The sequence below is a fragment of the Balaenoptera physalus genome (assembly GCF_965194825.1).
Source record: "Balaenoptera physalus genome assembly, chromosome: 17".
NCBI lineage: Eukaryota > Metazoa > Chordata > Mammalia > Artiodactyla > Balaenopteridae > Balaenoptera > Balaenoptera physalus.
The window spans coordinates 7,211,330-7,231,345 of NC_138895.1; the positions used below are offsets into that span (position 1 = coordinate 7,211,330).

Below are 20,016 nucleotides of genomic sequence, written 5' to 3' on the forward strand. Positions count from 1 at the left end.
CGATGACCGACTGTCAAGCCATTACTCAAGTGTAACTGTATTTAGATCACCATTCACCCATTCAATCTACACAGCCCTGACCTTGAGTTTCTCTCCAAGTACATTGCATTAAAATATTAATGAAGATTTTCAGCTTGTCTTTAGAGCTGGGGAGAGCTAAGCTGGGCATCCAGGAGCAGACTCTGGCTGGCTTTCTTGCTCTCTTCATTAGTACCAACAGTCTGAGAAGCTTACCCTTTATTTCACACACTTTCTTTTCCTTTCCTTCACCTACATCTGCTGTGTGATATGGCAGGTGAAAAAAGCCTGTGGTGTGGTTTAACTGTTACCTAAAAAAGATTTATACCACCACATTTTTATCACCTCATGAAGTTACAATTAAAATTACCTCACAAAGGGAGGTGGAGAAAAGGGAATTCTTGTGCGCTATTGATGGGAATGTAAATTGGTGCAGCCACTGTGGAAAACAGTATGGAGGTTCCTGGAAAAATTAAAAATAGAACTACTATATGATCCAGCAATTCTACTTCTGGGCATATATCTGAAGGAAGTGAAACCATTGTCTCGAAGAGATATCTGCACCCCATGTTCATTGCAGCATTATTTACAATAACCAGGACATGGCAACAACCTAAGTGTTCATAAATGAATGAATGCATAAAGAACATGTGATATATATATATATATATATATATATATATATATATACATATATATTGATATGTGTGTGTGTGTATATATATATATCATGGCCACAAAAAAAGTGGAAAACCTGTCATTTGAACAACATGGATAAACCTTGAGGGTATTATGCTAAGTAAAATAAGTCAGACAGAGAAAGGCAAATGCTGTATGATATCACTTATATGTGAAATCTAAAAAAAAGAAAACCAAAATCATAGGAACAGAGCACAGACTGGTGGTTGCCAGGGTGGGGTGGGTATGGGGTGATGGGTTAAATGGGTGAAGGTGGTCAGAGGTACAACCTCCAGCTATAAGATGAGTAAGTTCTGGGATGTAATGTACAGCAAGGTGACTATAGTTACCAATACTGTATTGTATATTTGAAAGTTGTTAAGAAAGTAGATCTTAAAACTTGTTACCACAAGAAAAAATTTTTTAACCATGTGAGGTGATGGATGTTGGCTAAACTTACTGTGGTGATCATTTCACAATATATACAAACATCAAATCATTACGTTGTACACTTTAATACAATGCTATATGTCAATTATACCTCAATAAAACTGGGAAAAAATAAAGGGAAAAGCAAAAGGACCACACAGGTCCTTTAGGAGTAGAGAGCTTGGTTAGAACTGATGTTAAAGTATATTTAATTACCATCAAACCCCTTGGTTAAAATGGCGGGGGAGGCTTACCTCACATAGATTTTGTTTATTATCTGTACATAAAGGACCAGGAGATCCTCTGAGTAGTATTTAACTCAATGCCACCTATCAATTATGAGTAAGATAAATTGAAAGGCTTCTGTTTTTCAAATGCAAGCAGACTAAAATGACCCTATGCAACAAAAGTAGGACCATAAACATCAAATCTTTACTACTGCTACTCAGCGTGAATATGCACAAATGCTCGTTTCCATCATAATTTTATTTCATATCCCTCATATCAAAATAAAGTGACAAATTTGAGTTTGTAGTTCACCATATGTTTACTGCTTCTTGGCCATTTGGGAAGCATATTGAAACTATATGGTATATAACTGAACTGTAAGAATGCTCTGAGCTGAGTTAAATAAGGTGTGTTACATAATATTCACTCATTTTCTGTCACGTTTTTGATTAACTGTTAACCATTAAAGCAAACACAGTTTTTTTGGGCTTATGAAAAGTTGAGTCATTAAGATGGCCCACATGATTAGATTTTCCTGGCTACTAGAAAGCCAGATAGAAAAATCTATGCTGAACCCACAGCTATTTTAAAGGAGGTAGTTCCTTAGAAGGTGCCAGTCAATAGGCAATTTATTTTGAAATAAAAAGATGATGCTGTCATCAATAGAAGAGTAATCACCTGTCAAAAATATTCAAGAATAAGTAAGGAATTTGAGAAAAGGCCAAATTTCATGATATGGAATGAAAGGAAAATATATTACTCATAGAAACTAGAAACATTTCCTGTAACTTATTTACTGTTGGCAAATTGTTCAAAACCCTAATTAGACAAGCTGATGTTCTTGGAAGAGATCTCAGACTAGCTCATTACATTAACACCATAAATTTGTTCTTTCAGAAATCCCCAAGTAGGCAGCGAATCATACAGAGAGTTTCTTGCTTTTTCTCATTCCTTCATTTCAACTTCTGTCATTTTACTTTTATTGAGAATTTTACTTTTATTGAGCACTGGAGTAATTGACCCAGAAAAATTTATTTAGCTTATAAACCATCACTTCAAATCAGACACAGATTTGGAGATAATTTAGTTAACATTCTACTATGATTTCTCATTAATATAAAAATGTGAATTTCATCTCCAACCTCTTTAATTTATGAGAATAGAATTTATGATAGTCTTGTTATGTAAGGAAGGAAAAGACATTAATCCTAAAAACTGTACTCCTCAAGATTGAAATGGGTTTTATAAACAATTTTTTCTTTTCCATTTCTCTCAAGGTCACGGAACGACGGAAATGCAAATGGTGGAAGACGAATCCAGTAATTGTGGTCAAACTCACAATGAATAGATGGCTTACATTCTAGCTACATGTAGGTAAATACACCATATACTATTTATAAATAACTTTTCTGTATGAGGTAAATGGGATATAGTATTTGCTATATTAAAATATCACATTTTAGTCCAATTAGTTTTATAAAATGCTATAAAGAGAAATAAAAACACATTTTGTTTTCACATTTCTTCTTTTCCTATACCAATGTGCTTTTTTCTATGTTCCAGTTTCTCCTATAATTAACAAATTTGGGTCTGTGCAGATTTTCCCCAAATTGCATCCAGGTTTCTATTAATTCTGTAGCAAGATTTTAGCTTATTCCACTTCATGCTGATTTATTTCCTTACTTGTTAAAATACTTCAAATGAGTGATTAATGAAATGGAGAGTAGCTAAAACCTGTATTTAAAATTTAAAAGATTATTGGGCCCAGACATCCTGAAAGTATTAAAAAATTGAAGGAAAGTGGCTAGACATGAACACTGAAATTACTTTACTTAAGAACTAGTATTTGTCAAAATTTAAGCTTCTGGCTCTGGACAGGGACATTCAAAACATGTTTTAAAAGAAAATATTCCATCTGTATAGCCTGAAGTCCTCTGTGAAAACTCTAGAAAGAATTGCCTTAAGGTATGACTAAATTATTAAAGGCTGGCTCATTTTGAAGTTTAATTTGTATCCCTAAAAGATATTAATAGTCAAAAAGAGATTCAGAGTTGAAAATGGATATATGCCATTTATGTGATAAAGAAACAAAACTAGGACTATGTTTGTGTACTTACATAAACATTAACCTTATTCGGTTTAAATGGAAAAAAACTAAAAGGAATGAGAAAAATAAGGAATTTTATTTTTACAAGTTCAGTCCTGTAATCACTGATACCGGTTAAGAGATACCTCAAAGGTGACGTAAAGGATTTGAATTGCTTAAGAAGAGAATGGCTGATCATCACCTTCTCTCTTGGGGCTAGAGAAGAGTTAAATATGTGGTTTCCATTTACAGAATAAAGACTGTTTTCAGGAAAAGAATGTAGAAGTAGTAAAACAAATTTTGACGATATTTAGATAAACTATTGTTTGTGTGTGTGTGTTTGTGGAGAATTTTAAGAGTAATATAAGCATACAACTATAGATTAAGGTCTGCCTTGAAATGAATCTTTAAAAATTTGATCAAAGATGTATGTTAGTTTAGAGACAAAAACCTTTTAGTCGTTGTATGGTCATGGAAGTGAAGATATTGAAAGATGAGATAGAAAATTAAATTTAAAAATTTACACAGTAATGTAAGTTCATTAAACTCACAGTTGATGATATCGGGAAGGTTATAAATCTTGGATGAAGGACTATTATTACAAAAAGGGCATGTAAAATTTTAAAAATCTCTGAATTTAAACCAAAAGTATGCCTTAAGATGGAAATAAATCTTATGCACCAAAACTGCATATAAAGGCTTATATACAAATCAAATATGGTATTTCACAAAATGTTCAGAATATGCCATTGTGCAAATGGCATTATAACTATGGAAAGGTGTACCCTCTGCTTTTCAACAGTTAGTGGCTTAAAATAACACACCAACTGTAATTAATCATCAATTGGTCAGTTATGTTAAAGCCAAATGAATGTTGGGTTACAAAAGTATATTTTTTATAGGAGTGACAATAAAAGTGTGTTTATGAGTTATAAGATTATAAGTTATATAGGAGTTATTTAAAGTGAAGTTACCAAATGGCACCTATAGATAAATCCTAAGAAAATGGAAAATTAAGAAAATAATGAAATCGTTAAATTATCATGGCACCTTTGAGGAGCAGGAATTGCCAAACAAGCTTGGCCATTGACAGGTTCTCCCTAAAGGGACCGAGGAGAAAAGCCTCCTTATGGTTATTCAAATGAATACTTATTACTATTTTTTTGTTAAAGCATCATACTATTACTGGTATGGAATGAAGAATCCATAAAGCATTTTGATTAAGCACACTAAAATTGTGTTTCTCTAGATAATATATGAACTGAATTAGAATTTATTGAAGATAAAAATGTCACTTTAGGTATGTAATAACTCCTGTGGTCTCAAATGAATGGTAATATCTCAAATGGATGATAAAAGATTAAGTCCATTTTACATAATAACTCATGTAATTTAGAAAGCAATAGACTGGGTGGAAAAGGGCTCTGTTTTTAATACTTCTGATTTTCCTATAAATGGAATACAGTAGAGGTGCAAATATAATCCTAAACGGTAAATAACTCTCTTGCTCCTCAAATCTATATTTTACTTTTCAATGAGTCATGATTTATATGTCACTCTTGATCAAATTTTCATCTTTAAGACAACTGGTAAACTGAATCGCCCTTCTCTGATGCCTCTAGGTATCTTTGTCTTATCTGATTTGTAATAATCCTAAACAAGTTCATCTTAATCAAGTCTAACTTTTAGATTTATGGAAGGATCTCCATGCTCTCCATCTTATCTAAAGTAAGTCACATTTCACATGAAATAAAATCCTTTAAAATGTCTACAGTCTGGCACATATGGGTATTTAATAAATGTTTACTAAGTAATGATTGAATAAACAATGAATAATATGTTTTTGATCTATGTGACCTTGGGTAAATTTTATTCATAGATCATTGGATGCTTACTATGTGAAAGGTACTGTGCTAGGTGTTCTAGGTGAAGCAAAGATAGAAAATTTGAAGCTGTATAGCTGCCTCTGCTCTCTCTTGGCTTTCTCCTGTTCTGTCCTTCCTTACGTATAGAGAACCACTGACACTAAGATTATGGGCTTGGTGATCATCATGCTTTTCCATTTCCATCTTGGGAAAGATATTTAATTTCTCTGAGCCTCAGTTCTATTTTATATATAATGGGAATAATAATACCTGTACCACAGGTTATAGTGAGAATTATATGAGGCAAAATATGGGAAGGGCTAAGTCCAGAACTCTGCCCTTGACATATGCTCCTTAATATTGAGTTCCCCTCTTCTTCCCCTCCAACCTTTTCTCAGGTTCTCTCTAGTTTCATGAGTGTTTTGTTATATCTTTTCCTTCCATATTTTGGTTTCACTTTAAATCTTATTTGCGTTTAATTCACACACATTATTACTCATTTGTCCTCTGGTGCCACAGTATCTTTGCTTCCATTTCCCTTATTCTTTATCTTGATTATATCAGTCTGTGCTTGCATTTCAAGCTTTGATTTTTGTTTTTCAAATACAATAAAACCAAGTTAATCCAGCCAAAAACTCAAGGGTCTAGGATGCCGAATAAAATTATTGACCGTGGCTTTCAGAAGAATTGTGAACTTTCAGTTCAGTTTCACAGTTGGTTGGTGATAGCAGACACCAGATTCTGGAGGCTTACTGAGTGGCCAGATGGTGAGGAAATGCAAGTGGACATTGTGAATTATATGCTACAGATGATCAGAAAAAGGAAAAAAGGAAAGGTGTTATGTTATGTTATGTTATGAGAGCCCTAAAGAATGAGATCCTACAGAGCAAGGAAATGGGAGCCAAGAAGGGAAAGTTAGAACAGGCAAGGTTCACATGGGGGAAAGGAATATAAGAAGGAAAACAGATTTGAAGGTACAAAGAGAGGAAGTTCATTGTTTGCTTTGGAGGTTTTCATTTAAAAGTTCACTACAGAAATAGAGTCAACTTTTTTCTTTTTAAAGATTCTTCTTTCTTTATAAAATATGCAGAAAAAGAGGAAACTATTTTAATTTAAAACTGAAGACCAGTCAGTTTCTTTTTAGTCTTTCTCTTATTAATTGTAAAATAGACATAAAATAGAAAAAACAAATAAAAAATATATAGTTTAATGAATAATTATGAAAAGACTACTCATGTTACTACTATTCACTTCAAGAAATAGAACTTTGACTGCCTCCCCAGGGTCCCTCTGTTCCCTCCCCCAATTATAAGAATTCTCTTCCTCCATTTATGGCTTTCAAGAAGGTGTTATAGTTTTCTCTGTATATGTCTTGCAGGTCTTTGTGAGATTTATTTGGCACTTAGTATTTTATTACATCTAGTATAAAGGCACACTAAGTACTATCTTTTTCCTAATTTATTCACATATTTACTAAGTTTTGCTGTTCACTCTTTCTTGGACTTTAATCTTTCTATATGGTATCACCTTCCACTGTCTGCAGTACATCTTTTAGAATTTTCCTTACTGAGGCTCTTCAAGTGACAATCTCAGTTTATTCCATCAGAAAATGCCTTTATTTCACGTATAGTCTTTAAAAATATTTTCACTGGGCATCTAGAATTCTTTCATTCCACTGAAGATTCGGTTCCACTCACTTGCGGTTTTTATTGATGCTCTTTGAAATATCACCCATCAGTTTAGCTGTCATTACTTTCATTGTAATTAAAAAGTATTATCTGGGGCTCTACCCTGGTGGCGCAGTGGTTGAGAGTCTGCCTGCCAATGCAGGAGACCCAGGTTCAAGCCCTGATCCAGGAGGATCCCACATGCCGTGGAGCAGCTAAGCCCGTGCGCCACAGCTACTGAGCCTGTGCTCTAGAGCCCGCGAGCCACAACTACTGAGCCCACGTGCTGCAACTACTGAAGCCCATGCTTCAGTACTAGAGCCCATACTAGAGCCTATGCTCCGCAGCAGGAGAGGCCACAGCAATGAGGAGCCCGCACACCGCAACAAAGAGTAGCCCCGCTCGCCACAACTGGAGAGAGCCCGTGTGCAGCAATGAAGACCCCAAACAGCCAAAAATGAATAAATAAAATAAATAAATTAAAAAAAAAGTATTATCTGGCTGCTTTAAAAAATTTACACAGTCTTTGGTGCTTGGTAACTTCACTAGTATGCATCTAAGATTAATTTTCTTTTTTTTAAAGAAAATTTAGCTCAGGTTTGTTTAGTATAAGAATCTATAGGTTGATGTTTTTCCATCAATTATGGAAAAGTCTCATTCCATACACCTTAAAATATTACCTTAACCTTTCTGTCTCTTCCTTTCTCTTGTCTTCTCTTGTTTCATCTTGCCTTCTCCCCCGACCCCACCTTGTGTCTTCTCTTTGAGGAACTTATATTAAAAGTATGTTATATAAAAGGCATTCCATGTTCACCATGGGAAGATTCAATATTGTTAAAATGTCAATTCTTTCCAAATTGATATATAGGTTCAATGTAATCTCAGTCAGAATTCCAACAAGTTACTTTGCAGGTATTGACATAAAATTTTTATGAAAATGCTGAAGACCAAGAATATCTAATACAATCCTCAAGAATAAACAAATGGGAGGACTCACTCTACCTGATTTTAAGACTATCAAGCTACAGCAATCAAGACAGGTTTCTACTGGCAAAACAATAGGCATGTAAATCACGGGAACAAAATAAAAAGCCCAGAAATAGACCCACAGAAATATAGTCAATGGATCTTTGACAAAGGAACAAACCCAATACAATGGAGAAAAGATAGTGTTTTTTTTTTTTTTTTAACAAATGATGTTGGAACAATTGAATGCCCATTTGCAAAAACAAATGAATCTTGATATATATACACTACCAAAGGTAAAATAGATAGCTAGTGGGAAGCAGCCACATAGCACAGGGAGATCAGCTCGGTGTTTTGTGACCACCGAGAGGGGTGGGATAGAGAGGGTGGGAGGGAGACGCAAGAAGGAGGGGATATGGGGATATATGTATACGTATAGCTGATTTACTTTGTTATACAGCAGAAATTAACACAACAATGGAGAGCAATTATACTCCAATAAAGATGTTAAACAAACAACCCCCCCCCCAAAAACCCTAAATGAATCTAGATATAGACTTGACACTCTTTACAAATGTAACTCAAAATAGATCATAGATGAAAATGCAAAATAGAAAACCTGAAAAACACTTCCTCAAGCTGGGAGTCAAGGTCACCATCAACAGTGATAAGTCATGTTGACCATGAAGAATAGTCTGAGAAGCTCTCACAGCCAAGAGAAGCCCAAGGAGACATGACAACTAAATGTAACGTGGTGTCCTGGATGAGATCCTGGAAATGAAACAGAACATTAGAAAAAAGTTAGGAAACACTATACTGACATTAGTTAATAGCAACATACCAATATTGGTTCGTTAATGATGATAAATGTGCCATATTATTATAAGATGTTAATAATAGGAGAAACTGAGTGTGGGGTATATAGGAACTCTCTGTACTCTCTTTTTGTTGTTGTTGTTGTTGTTAGTTCTAAAACTCTTCTGAAATAAGTAAAAAAGAAATAAGTTAGGCTTCCTCGATAGGTGTTCTTGGTTTCTTTACCTGTTTTCCTTCTCTCTCTCTCCCTTTTCTCTCTGTTGCATTCTGGCTACTTTTTAAGACTGTAATCCAATTCACTAATTCTCTCAACTCTGTGTTAACATGCTATTAGTTTCTTTAAGATTACTCTGTGTAACATGCTATTAGTTTCTAATTTTGGCTTCAGTATTTTTCATTACTAGAAATTCTTTTTACTTCTTTTTCAGTTTCTTGTGGATATTAAGCTTATTAAAACAGTAAGCATAATCACTGCACCCTTTCTTCTATTACCTTCCCTTCTAATTCTTTGTGGCACTTGCATACATACAACAGCAACTCCTGGAAGCCAAAGATATTGGCAGTGAATAGTTTTCTAGCATTTGATTTATTTTTCACAAAACGGTTTTTAGCAAGAAAAGTTACACTTACAAGTACTAAGGTTTTTTGTTTCTGTTTTTGTTTTTTTTTTAAATTATTGAACATGAGAGGTACATGGCAAATTTGGTATCTTCTGCAGAGATTAGAAAGATATAATTTTTTTAGAAAGATATAATTTTTAAAGATTTTTTTCTTAGTCTCTGAACTATAGATGATATTTGGTTCAAGATGAATACTAGGTCATTTTAGGTTACATGTACAAATGCTTGATATTTGTGAAGAAGATTTCACACAACAAGCTCAAAGAGCTTACTTCCTACTACAGTAAGTCCCCTACATACGAACCTTCAAGTTGCGAACTTTCAAAGATGGGAATGTGTTTTCCATCAATGTCAGGTGTGAGTGACATTGAAGCTTGCCCTCCATCTCCTACCATCTCCCACCTCCTCTCCCTCCTCCAGTCAGTAACTCTTCTTGCCTGTTCACTCGATGCCAGCCGCTGGATGCCAGCGGTTGTACTGTCCTACTGTACCTTTCAAGGTACTGTACTGTAAGATTAAAAATGTTTTCTTTAGTTTTTGTGTTTGTTTTTTAATGTATTATTTGTGTGAAAAGTATTATAAACTTATTACAGTACAGTACTATATAGTCGATGGTTTTAGTTGGGTACCTAGGCTAACTTTGTTGGGCTTACAAACAAATTGGACTTACGAATGAGCTCTCGGAACAGAGCTTGTTCGTATGTAGGGAACTTACTGTAATCCAGGCTTCTCTGGGCCACTCTTGGTCTGTTGGTTGTTACTTAAATGGCCTGGGGCACCTCCTGGAATAGAGACTGAATAATGTACAAGCCAGGCTGGCAATTCCTACATTCAGGCGGGCAACACTGACCACATCTGCTTGTTCTCTGAAGGTGGGAGGCGTCAGGGTTCACAGCTAAATTTGGGTGTTGACCCAGTACAGGGGTTACTCACCCTCCCAGATTAGGGAAAGACCCTGGCTCCTGTGTAGGAGAGTTGGACGAAGCAGAACTGAGGGTAAGGGAGGAGGGTGGTGGAGATATCTCTAGGTAGTGTCACGCTAAAGCAGATCATTTATTCAGTGAAGAAGTTGTTCCAAGAACTGTGCATGATACTTGGAATCCAAACATCAAAAGACCCAGCTACTGCCTGGTGACTAGAGATTTTTTCCCCCCACTTTACAGAACTAAGGAAATTGGTATTGGATTTCAAGGATGTTAATGACAAAATTTTGAAGATCATTATCAGAGTTTCCTAGTTTCCTTTAGCTTTTATCATGCACTTCTCCTTGTCATACAATTACTACAAAGGAAAGTGAAAAAAATATGGTTTCCATTTTTAAAGGATTCAGTATATACCTGTGTGGATGTCTGTAATTTCCATGTATATGTATCCAACTACTGACTCAATAGTTCCCATCCAAACTTTTCCATCCCAAGTTTTCTGTGTCTAATTCAATGGTGCCACCATCCATGTAGGTGCTCAAGCTAAAACCTTGGGAGTCATTCCCCCTTCTGCTTTTTCACTCACACACCTCACATCTAATGTATTACCCAGAACTTCATCTCTACCTCTAAAATATGTCCCATACCTGTCCGCCTTTATCACTAGTGTCACTACCTCAGTCCAAAGCTTCACCAGGATCTACTAGCTTAATTCAATAACTTCCTTACATTTCTCCTAGTTTTCATTCTTGTTTTTACACAATCTGAGTTCTATTGAGGTTTGCTTTGCTGTACACCTGAAACTAACACAACATTGTAAATCAACTATACTCCAATTAAAAAAAAAAAAGAAGCCAGAGTGATCTTCTAGAAATGTCCATCACGTTACATTGCTCTTCTGTTTGTCACTGAATTTAGAAAAAAAAATCCAACCTCTTTATCACTGCCTTTAATTCTTACATGAGCTCATCCCTGCCACACACTATGAATGAACCTTAATTCTGTTCTTGGATTTGGCCAAGTCCATTCCCAATTTGGGGCATTTATGCTTGCACTTTCTCCTGAAATCTTCTCATAGCTGACCTCTGCATCTCAATCAGATCTTTATTGGAAGATTAATTTTCTGTCTATTGAATCTAAGATGGCTTCCTAGTCATTATCTATAATACCACCATCTTTTATTATTTTTCTAGGCCTTATTAGAATATCAATATATCTATTTTGTTTATTGGTTTAGTCATTTACTCATTCGAACTCCATAAGAAGGAATATCCTGTATGTGGTTGATCAAATCTCTATCGCCAGCACCTTGAAGAGTGCCTGGCACACAAGAGAGGCTCAAGAAGTAGCTTTTATATAAATAAATAAATGGATATCCAGTACACTTATGTGAAAGAGACTTAATTACATTAGTGGCATTGTATTAAAAAGTGTCCATTGATAGCAACAGATCCCAAGGAATACAGGAGAAATACAGTGGAAAAAGAATGTTTTCAGAGTAGGCTGAGATTAATCAAGCAGGATTTAAGAAAGAAATAGTTTTAAGAGTTATGTTTTAAAGATATGCACTATAGGAACTGTTTATTCTCAACAAAACGAAGCTTTTAAAAGTTCCCACTTCCAAATTCAGTGCTATTATTAGTAGTAGTACAATGGTAGAAGGTGGAGAAGCAGGTGGTTTTAATTCTATCTGTAATAAACCTCAACTATTAACCATTTGATGAAACAGGGAATCTACGTGGTATTGACTGCTCTTATCGATAATAGATTTCATTTTTAATTTTCTCAGAAAATGTAGTCAGCTCTGTCCTTGCTCTTAAGGGTCATTCAAAAGGCTATATTATATAAGTACAGCTCCTGCTCTGAACAACAACAATTGGGTGAGTCCCGATTCACTGTTGTCAGGGCAAGCAATCTAGTTGCTGCCGTTACTTCTCCCATGTGCAACCCCTGAAAGGTGAAAAGAAACAAACATATTTCTGCTGGAGCACAAAGTTCCAACCTTTTCACCAAGCTTTTCTCTTAAGGGTCTGAGTCATAACGTCTGTTCAAGTTCTCTTGATCATTTTCCCCTATAGGTAATAGATGAGGGAAAAATCGGTCCCTAGAAGATCAAAATTCAATAGTAAATAACTTTAATGAAAAGAACAGCAGGCTGAGAAAATGAATTAAACTAGTATTTGAAGTCCTGCTACATGTCTAGCTCATAGAATAGGGCATACTACTTTTCCAAGAGAAGTGCACTTTTATCTTGTGGTGACAAATTCACATTCCTGGAAAATGAGCAAACAGTGATGTGCCAAATGGATAATGAGCCCAAAATAATTATTAATAATTTTATACATTTCCTGTTAACTATCTTATAGTCTCTTGCAGAGTCTCCTACTTTTTCCTACCATACCATTCTGAGAATAGAAATCTTCCCTCCTTTGTTCCTTTTCTGAAGCCAACCTTTCCTGCAAAATGATCGAATTTACCCAGAGGAATGCTTTTCCTTCGTAAGCTTAAAGTCTCAGGTAGAAAGGGATAACCAAGTGTGGCTATTTATCTCTTTCCTGTCTGTCATCCACATTTCATCTTCAACTTTTGTTTTCAGCAAGAGTAAACATACACTTTCCTTTTTTAGCAGTGATATTTCATTACCGGTAGGCTTTGAGTTACTTCGCATAATTGAAATATTTCAACAGAGGGTCAAATTTGTATTAGGAAGAGTTTTTAAAATGTCATATTGTTTTTATTTCCCTAAACTTAATACATTTTCACCTTCTGTTAAATAAAAAAGAAAGGTAAATCATTAACATATAGTAACATTTCCTATCTTTCTGCACCATATACTTCTGTAAATCTTATCATAAACTGAATTGTTATAAAAAGATCATATTTTTCTCATTAGAATGTCATTAAATCAGAAGCCCTATTTCTGATGTAGGGAATTAACACCAGATTCATCAGTAATTCTCAATTTTTTTGGGGTGGCAAATCCTGTGGAAATTATGCTACAACAAACATGTAGAATCATATGAAACAAGAGCAACTTTATTAATATAAAATATTACTATATCACATATGATGATCTTTTAAAATAATACTATACCACTTTATCATTAATATTTTTAGAAACACTATTTCTAATTTTCCTTTTATATTTTGCCACTTTTTTTATCTGTTTAGTCAACTGCTAGAATGACAGACAAATTAACAGGCAGCAAAGATAAGAAAAATATATTAGGGAAATCTATTATTGAGAATCCATTAAATACACACACACACACACACACACACACATTACAATGTATGTTTTTAATTGGAAACAGGTTACCAACATTAGATTTTAACAAAGGAACACCTCAGCTTATTTTGTAAAATATCAATGTACTAAAATAAAATGTGAAATCCACTTAATTATAATGTAAATGTTATTAAAATAAAATTAAAATATTCTTATTAAAATTAAAATTTTTTAAAAATTATAATGATAAATGTTAAATTATAGTCCAATTTCTACAAAGTGGACATATAGTTCAAATATTGATTATTAAATATGTTTCCATGTGTTCAAAAATGCACATCCAAAATATAGATATAAAATCATGAAATATAATAGTAATAATGAATATTGATAAATCTGTATATTGGTGTATCTAATGAATACTAGATCGATTACCTAATTAGAATTTAGAATTTTCACTTTGTTTTTGATGGGCCAGTCCTCTTTATGCACCTCTCCAAAGGGTTTTCATCATAATATTTCCAGATTCTAAGCATAGGATAACATGAAGCAGATTTTCCCAACTAGAAAACTGGATAAAACATATGTAATAACAATTTTGTACATTAGACAAGAGATAGCACAGGACTGTGATCTTTTCCAAGAGAGAAACAACAAATGAAATAGGCCTTAGAATTGCTCTAGCTTTCTCTTGAAGGCACATGTCAGTTCATGGTGTAGAGAGAGGGATCTTAAGCAGAGGAGAGAGTTTGGAGATAAGGAAAGCTGAAGAGCCTGGAGGTTGTGGGGCAGAGTTCCAAAGGGAGGGATACTACAAAGAAAAAGAAATTTTGGAAAACTATATGAGAGTCCTCTAGAGTCCTTGCTTAATCCTAAGATGTGTGCATATGGAATGAAAGTACATGAAGCTAGGTGAAGCAATGCCAGAGTTCTGTAAGCTGAATAATTCCCAAAGTTTACACAGGTAGAGAGATATTCAAGCTTTGATCAGCTAGAGCAGAGCATTCTTTCTGCTCACCCAGGGAATCAATTGAGACCCCAATGTGTTCTTACTTTAGTAGTAAGGTTAAACAATAATTAAAGACTACTCTGAACCCACCCTAACAAAGCTGAAAGAGTAGCCTCATGAGAATCTAGTTTATTGAAAGTAACAAAGCTTGCCAGAGCAAAGCTTAACAGTCTTTCAAAGAAGGGCAACAAAATCCAAACTCAACTATGTAACAACACAATACCCATCATCTAATCAGAAATTATCAGACATGACAAGAAGTAGGAAATACAATCTATGGCTAAGAGAAGCAGGACCCAAAATGACATTGAAGACAGAATTGGCAGGAAAGGATTTTAAAAGAGCTATTATGTTCTCTATGTGAGCAGAGACTTACAGGAAAACATGAACATAATGAGGTGAGAAATGGGAGATTTTTAAAAGAACTATGTAGAACTAGAGATAAGAAATAAAATATCTGAAATAAAAAATACATTGGATGAGATTTATAGCAGATTAGACACTCCAGAAAAGAGATTAATGAACTTGAAGGCATGGTGATAAAAACTACTTAAAATGAGGCACAGATGAAAAACAAAACTTAATAAAATGTATAGATCTTCAGTAAACTATAGAACAACATCAAGTGGTCTAACATATGTGCTATTTGAGTCCCAAATGGGTGAGAGGAGTTCAAAGAAAAAATTTAAAGAAATAATTTCCAAATTTTATACCAAGCACATCATAACTAATTATTGCCTGCAAGTGATAAAGTATTAAAGGCACCCAGAAAGAATGAACATTACTGACCACCTAGGGGGGTGGGATGGGGATGGTGGGGGGAAGACACGGGTGGGAGAAGATGTGGGGATGTGTGTATGTGTATAGCTGATTCACTTTGTTGTAGAGCAGAAACTGACACACCGTTGTGAAGCAATTGTACTCCAATAAAGGTGTTAAAAAAAAAAAAGAAAGAATGAACATTACATACAAAGAATGACAACAGACTTCTTGTCAAAGATTATGCAAGCCAGAAGACATTAAAACAACATCTTTAAAGTGCTATACCAAAAAAACCAACTTGTCAATCGAAAATTTTATATGCAGTAAACATTTGCTTCCAAATATGAAGGCAAGGTAAAAACTTTTTTGCAGGTAAACAAAAATGAGAGAATTCATCACTATCAGACATGAACTATAAGAAATGTTAAATGAAGATCATCTACCTGAAGGTATCAAATGAACATGTAGATCTACACAAAGGAATCAAGAGCATCAGAAGGTATAATTATGTGGATAAATATACAATAATTTTTTCTCAGTTTTTAGTTTATAAAAAGATATGTAATGATCATTTAAATAAAAAATAATAATGATGCATCATGAGGTTATAAAATATGTAGAAGTAAAATGTATGACCAATAAAGCACAAGGAAATGGGGGAGGAAATGGAAGTACACTCCTTTAAGGTTCTTTTTTTTTTTTTTTTAATTAATTAATTAATTAATTTATGGCAGTGTCGTGTCTTCGTTTCTGTGCGAGGGCTTTCTCTAGTTGTGGCAAGCGGGGGCCACTCTTCATCGCGGTGCACGGGCCTCTCACTATCGCGGCCTCTCTTGTTGTGGAGCACAGGTTCCAGACGTGCAGGCTCAGTAATTGTGGCTCACGGGCCCAGTTGCTCCGCGGCATGTGGGATCTTCCCAGACCAGGGCTCGAACCCGTGTCCCCTGCATTGGCAGGCAGATTCTTAACCACTGTGCCACCAGGGAAGCCCCTCCTTTAAGGTTCTTATATTTTTTGTGAAATATTATTTGAAGGTAGAGTAACACACATTGAATATGCTTATTGTATATCCTAGAGCCAGTACACAAAGAATAAGTAAAATGAGATACACATAAAAAGCTAATAATGGAGATAAAGCAGAATACAAACAAATAATCCAAAAAGAGGAAGAGAAAAACAAAGAACAGATGGAGAAAAGGGAGACAAATAGAAAGAGGGTAGATTTAAACCCAAATATATTGATAATTACATTAAATTAAATTCTAATTAAAAGAAAGATTGTCATGCAGGATAGAAAGTCATGATCCACTTATATGTTGTCTAAAGTAAACCTATTTTACATATAAAGAACCAGTAGGTTAAAGGTAAAAGATGGAATAAGCTACATCATGACAAACTTCTTATAAGAAATCTGGCGAAGCTGTAACATATCAGATAAAATATACTTCGGGGGAGAAAATATTATTAGAGATAGAGGAACATTTCAAAGTGAAAAAGGAGTCAATTCATTGATAAAACACAGTAATCTTAAATGTGTACATACCAAATAATAAAGCTCCAAAATACCTGAAGCAAAAACCAACAGTTGTTAAAGAGACATGGTTGAATTTACAGTTATAGTTGGTATTTTACACTCCTTTCTCAGTAATCGATAGAACAGATAGAATATCAGTAAGGGTGCAGAAGACAATTAAGAAACTTGACCTAGTTGATATTTATAGAACACTCCCAGCAACAACAGAGAATGTGCACATGAAATCTTCACAGACAGACCTTGCTGTGATCCATGAAATTAATCTAAATAAACTTTAAAATATTGAAATAGTAAAGGTATGTTTTGTGAACACAATGGAATTAAAATGGAAACCAGTAGTAACACATATATCTACAAAACCCCCAGCTATTTACAAATTGAACAATACAATTCTAAATAACCTATGGGTCAAAGCAGAAATTATAGAGAGTTCAGAAAATATTTTAACTAAGTGAAAATGAAACCACAAAACATTCTAACTTGTAGAGTGCTGCTAAAGCAATGTTTAGTGTGAAATTTATAGCTTTAAAGGTTTATATAAGAAAAGAAGGAAGTCTACAAGTAAGTTATACAGGCTTCCACCTAAAGAACCTAGAAAAAGACCACATTAAACTTAAAGTAAGTAGAAGGAAGGGAATAATAATAAGAGTAGAAATCAAAGAAAAAGAAACTAGATGAACAATAGAGAAAATCAGTGTTCCAAGGTTGTTTTTCTGCATAAATCAAGAAAGCAGCACCAAATCATAATTTTGGTGAAATATTAGGTGGTTTGGGGTAAGCTAAATTGATTAGAAAGGAAAAGTGTGGATGCTCTTTACTTTTATAACATATTTGACTACCTCAGAGCTACTTGATACTATGTTGGAATACTATTGAGAATAATCTGAAGCTCATTAAAATAGATAGTATCACCTCCAGGTAATTTTCACAAATCTTTAAAAAATAGAATTTCAAAATATCACTCACAAGATTGCAAATAAAGACAAAAAGCATTGATGTGATTGAAATAGGGTCTTTTGTCTAAATAATGATAAGAGGTTTAGCATTCTAGTCTGTAGTATTTAAAGGTTGACTAGGTGATCTATGTATTTCTGCCTAACTCTACATTTTCATGACTTTATATATTTGTGAACAGCCAAATTAATTGATAATTAAAATAAGGATTTGAGTATTTAGAGGACGTATGTAAATTAAGCTTAATTAACGAGTCCAGTAGCAAAGTGCAAAAATTGTCTGAAGTCCCAACCTGATCATTTCAACATTTTCAGTTTCAAGTGAGGTTAAGATTCCTACTGGGTTCATAGAGAACTTAAAAGTCCCGAGTTTTCTAGATAGAGTAATACCTCCATTCTTGTTCTCATTCCTCTTAAACGATCTTCCTTCCTTCCTTCATGCGATATTTAACAATTTATATGTCCTCGTTTTCTTTTGGCTTTCAGGATATCACTTTAGTTTGGTTCCCTTCCTTTTGCTGGGATTGTGGCATCTAGATTCCTCTTTGTTGACTTTCCATTTACACCTCCCTCCAGCCTCCTTCCCTCCCTGCCTCTCTTTCTTCTGCGTAAGCAACCGTACAAAAAGTATACATATGAGAATCGATGATGAATAATATCTGAAAATCACGTTTTGGACTAGCCATTCGTTTGGCTATTGTTTCCAATGACTTTGTAAAAACATTTACAAACAGATGCCTTCAAAATGTTTAAAATTTTCAAAATGTTTTCCTTTGTGATATCATCTGTGGCTTCACAGGTTAAAGAGATATTGGTTTTGGATAGTTGGAAAATATTCAGGATTATTCTTGTCCATTAGGAAACATTCTCAAGTACTATGATGGGGTCTTGCAAGCTCTCTCACCATTTTCAAACAATAAGCAGTGATCACTCTAGTAAAGTATTTCTAAGTAGAATAAGTACTCATTGATAAATTTATATTTATATTTATATTTATATTTACATTTATATTTATAAATGTAGAGAAGATACCAAAACTAGAGATATCATTTAAAAGTATAATATTTGGAATAAAAATTGGTACAAGTTACAGAGTTAATGGCAGACTTACAAATACAATTTTTTGTGTATTTTTATCTTTTAAAAATCATGCTTTTATTTATTGTGTTCTTGAAATGTATTTCATGTAATGGGCCAATTTCCTCTCTTATCTTTTTTCCTTCAGGAATTCTTAAATATCATTTCCTGTGGGCTCTTCCTTATGAACTTTAGAAATGTTCTAAAGTTCTAATGTTGTTTTAATAAGGATCCTTCCAGAATTTTGTGTAAAGCTTAATTAACTTTATAATTTGTTTTAAGAACAGTCATTAAATACTATTATTTCCCATTCAGCAGAAACTATATACCTTAAATGTATTGTGGATTGCTTTATAATGACACACGTATTTCTGAAATTTATTCCTAAAATGTTTAAACTTCTACAAGTTGGATCTTCTGGATTCCAATGTGTATTTCAGCCAAGTATGTAGAAATTGAAGAGTATATTGATTTTTATATTCTTATCTGGAATATAGCTATAACTATATTATAACCCAACCCAAAGGACTAACCAAGTGTCCACATTCTGCTCTAGTATTCTGTTTTTTAAACAAATTCCTATAGTTCCTGTTGATATACATTAATGTCATCTGATAATGAATATACTACTGTTTCTTCTTCCCCCAAATTAAGCATTCTAATTTTTTCATGAGGTATGGCATTGTGACAAGTAAGCACCTTTTTTTTTTTTGCTGATTTTAAATTTGGTGAAAATGCTTTGAGTTTTTAATGCTTAACTTTTGGTTTAAGATAGATTTTCTTTGTTAAGAAAAAGATTCTGGGGCTTCCCTGGTGGCGCAGTGGGTAAGAATCTGCCTGCCAATGCAGGGGACACAGGTTCAAGCCCTGGTCCAGGAAGATCCCACATGCCACGGAGCAACTAAGCCCGTGCGCCACAACAACTGAGCCTGTGCTCTAGAGCCCGCAAGTCACAACTACTGAAGCCCGTGTGCCAGAGCCCATGCTCCGCAGCAAGAGAAGCCACCGAAATGAGAAGCCTAAGTACCACAACAAAGAGTAGCCCCCGCTCGCCGCAACTAGAGAAAGCCCACACGCACGCAGCTACGAAGACCCAACGCAGCCAAAAATAAATAAATACATAAATAAAATTAAAAATAAAGATTTTGTTCTTATT

The 20,016-nt window shown here is 34.3% G+C and overlaps 1 long non-coding RNA gene across 2 annotated transcripts in view; it reads left to right on the plus strand.

Annotated features, from left to right (window-relative positions):
• The first annotated feature begins 715 nt into the window (after positions 1 to 715).
• Positions 716 to 20,016, plus strand: part of LOC309646606 — a 114,696-nt gene continuing 95,395 nt past the window's right edge. For both annotated transcript variants that reach the window (XR_014255461.1, XR_014255462.1), the window contains exon 1: positions 716 to 2,727. This is a non-coding gene — a long non-coding RNA (uncharacterized lncRNA). The remainder of the gene's footprint in view (positions 2,728 to 20,016) is intronic.